The 3,328-nt window shown below is 39.3% G+C and overlaps 1 pseudogene; it reads right to left on the bottom strand.

Moving 5' to 3' along the window:
* Positions 1 to 1,242: 1,242 nt before the first annotated feature.
* LOC119827183 lies at positions 1,243 to 2,109 on the bottom strand (annotated as a pseudogene).
* Positions 2,110 to 3,328: the final 1,219 nt, after the last annotated feature.

The raw sequence follows: 3,328 nt of genomic DNA, 5'->3' as shown, positions 1-3,328 counted from the left end.
ATTGACACCATGTGGCAGGGTTAGAATACTACATAGCAAAAAAAAATGACATCTTGAATTTTGCAGGAAAAAATGGATGGAGCTAGAAACATTATTTTGAGTGAGGTAACCCAGACACAGAAAGACAATTATCACATGTATTCACTCATAGTGGTCTCATAGTGGTTTTAAAAACATAAAGCAAAGAAAACCAGCCCATAAATCAAAATCCCAGAGAGCTTAGACAACAATGAGGACACTAAGAGAGACTTACATAGATCTAATCTACGTGGAAGAAAAAAAAAAAAAAAACAAGATCTCCTGAGTAAATTGGGAGTATGGGGACCTTGAGGGAGGGTTGAAGGGGGTATGGGAAAGACAGGAGGGAATCAGAGAAAAATGTAGTGCTCAATAAAAATTAATTAAAAAAATCCTTGAGGATGCCAGGAGACGTAATTGCTGAAAGTGCAGTTACCATTGCAATAGAGATGATGAAGATGCCAGGATCTGGAAAAATCTTCAAGTATATGAACACAGGTGGAGCTAGAAGATTGATTGGAACTTTTGTAAGAACAGATGGCAAGCTTTGAGCTCTTTGAAATTTTCAAGTTCTTTTTCTTTAATCTGATATTACTATGCCTTGATTTGTCCCTCATGGAATGTAAATATTTGACTCAAACTCTGTTTTTTTTTGGGGGGGGGGACTAAAGAGACAAAGAATTTATTGCACACACACACGAGTTTTTTGCTTGCATGTTCACCTGCACACCATGTGTGTGTCTAGTACCAGAAGGGGCCTGAAAAAAGTTAATAGCTTTTTTTCTTAATTGGAGTTACAGCTACCATATGGGTGCTGAGACTTGAACCCATATCCTCTGGAAGAAGAGCCAGTGCTCTTTAATGCTGATCCATCTCTGGTCTCTAAAGATAATCCTTACAAAAGTTAGAAAGTGAAGGTCACACCATGTGGTGGTGGCACATACCTTTAATCCCAGCACTCAGAAGGCAGAGTCAGGTGGAGCTTTGTGAGTTCGAGGCCAGCCTGGGCTACAAGAGCTAGTTCCAGAACAGGCTCCAAAGCTACAAAGAAACCCTGCCTTGAAAAAGAAAACAAAACAAAAAAAATAATAAATAAAATAAAAAAATAAGAAAATAAAGTGCAGGTCACACACAGAGTTCAGCAGTTTCTGTCTACAAAGCTAACCTTGGTGAAGGTGTCAAGAAAGCCTTTTAATGAATCTATTTTGCAAATGCACTGGAGAGTCATGCAATGCTGCCTGCATTCGATACAATCCTGGGCCACAAATCCGCATACTCCTTTGCAACTGGACCCGTGATAGCAGAACCTTTCATCTCGCCTTTATTGTTTACTCTGACCCCTGCATTGTCTTCAAAATAAACACCCCATCTTTTCTTCGATATGACTTTCGTTGTCGAATAATAACAGCTGGATGGACCTTTTTTCTTAGCTCCAGTTTGGCTTTCTTCAACGTGGCCATCACCATGTCGCCCACACCAGCAGCAGGAAGTCTGTTCAGTTGTCCCTTGATTCCCTTCACAGAGATGATACACAAACTTTTGGCTCCTGTATTGTCAGCACAGTTGATCACAGATCCTACCAGAAGACCCAGGGATATCCGGAATTTCGCTCCGGAGGACCCACCACGTCCTCGCTTTGAAATCTTGAAGGCCAGGAAAGAGTCAAAAAAGTTTGTTGGCTATTTTTTTCCATTTAACAAGAGCCCACAGTTATGATACCTTTTAAAAATACTTTGGACCTTTAATTGTTGAAATGTTTGAAGTTTGTAGAACATTTGAAAGTTAAACTGTGTTTTACATCGTGACATTAGCACAATCCAACCTTGGGACAAGGATTGAAAAGGCATGACATAAAGTAACGTCAAAGTGAAAAAGGGATAAGTTGGAATATCATAATAGTTTTTGTCAACTTGACACAAACCTATACCTTGAAGAAGGAATCCTAATACAACCCAGATGGCCTGTAGTTATGTCTTTGGAACACTTTTATGGTTGTTAATTTACATGGAAGCCCAGACCCATGTGGGCTGTGCCTGAACAGTAGGCCTGGGCTGAGTAAGCTAGAGAGAGGAAGTCAATATTCAAATTCATTCCTCTGAGTTCTCTGTTTCACTTTCCACCTCCAGAAACCTGCCTCAAGTTCCTTCTTTGGCTTCTTTTGATAATGGTATGTCATGTAATCCAAACAACATTTCTTCTATGTTATTTACAGTTTTATTTTTGTGAAGAGACACCATAATCAGAGCAAATAGTTTAAGTTTATTCTACATACCAGTCACAGTTCCCCTACCCTCCATTCTTGTCATTCCCTCCTTCCATCTCCCTTCTACCTCCTCCCATTCACTCTTCCTCCATCTCTAATCAGAAGCAGTAATCCCTCTCATGGGAGACAACAAAGCAAGTTGAGGCATGACAAAAGTCCTTCTTCTTGTATCAAGTCTGGGCAAATCATCTTGCCATAGGAAGTAGGTTTCAAAGATTCAGCTCATGCATCAGAAATAAATTCTGGTCCCACTGCTAGGGGTCCCACAAAAGACCAAGCTACACAACTGTCACCACATACAGAGGGCCTAGGTCAGTCAGCAACTCCCTATCTGTTGCTCCAGACTCCATGAGCTCCCACAAGCTCAGGTCAGCTCTCTTATCAGAGCAACTTTTATAAAGGAAAACATTTAATTGGGGCTGTCTTATAGTTCAGAGGTTTAGTCCTTATAGTGAGAAGCATGGCAGCTTTGCAGGAAGACATGGTCCTGGATAGGTAGCTGAGAGCTCTACATCTTAACCAGCAGGCAGCTGGTAGAGACAAAGAACCACTGGACCTGGCTTGAGCTTCTGAAACCTCTAAGCCCACCCTTAGTGACACTTTTTTCAGCAAGGCTATACCTCCTAAGAGTGCTACTCCATATGGGTTCATGGGGGCCGTTTTCATTCCCTTAAAAACTTTTGGTCATGATGTTTATTACAAAAATAAAGCAAAATATAATACTTTCTATAAAGTAATTCAAATATTTCTTCAATTATTCAATTTTTCTTTGATTTATTTAATCAAAATATTAGTTTTCATCATATGTATCATGAATATATTATATTATTATGATTCTATCTACGGAATTCATTTGATGATACAAAAATAACTGATCATGAGTTCCAGAATTCCACTTCTTTTGAAAGTGAACTAAATCCTTAGTATAGTATTTTAGTAGTAGAGACAGTGAATTCTCCCATGAAGTAATCTTGGGAAATAGATAAGGAAATAAGGAATGCTTGGAAGGAGAAGAAAGGTCTACAATAATTAATATGTTTCTGGTCA

This window comes from Arvicola amphibius, chromosome 12 (assembly GCF_903992535.2).
Source record: "Arvicola amphibius chromosome 12, mArvAmp1.2, whole genome shotgun sequence".
Taxonomy (NCBI): Eukaryota; Metazoa; Chordata; class Mammalia; order Rodentia; family Cricetidae; genus Arvicola; species Arvicola amphibius.
Note: the sequence above shows the minus strand (reverse complement) of the source record. Positions and strands in the feature narration are given on the sequence as shown.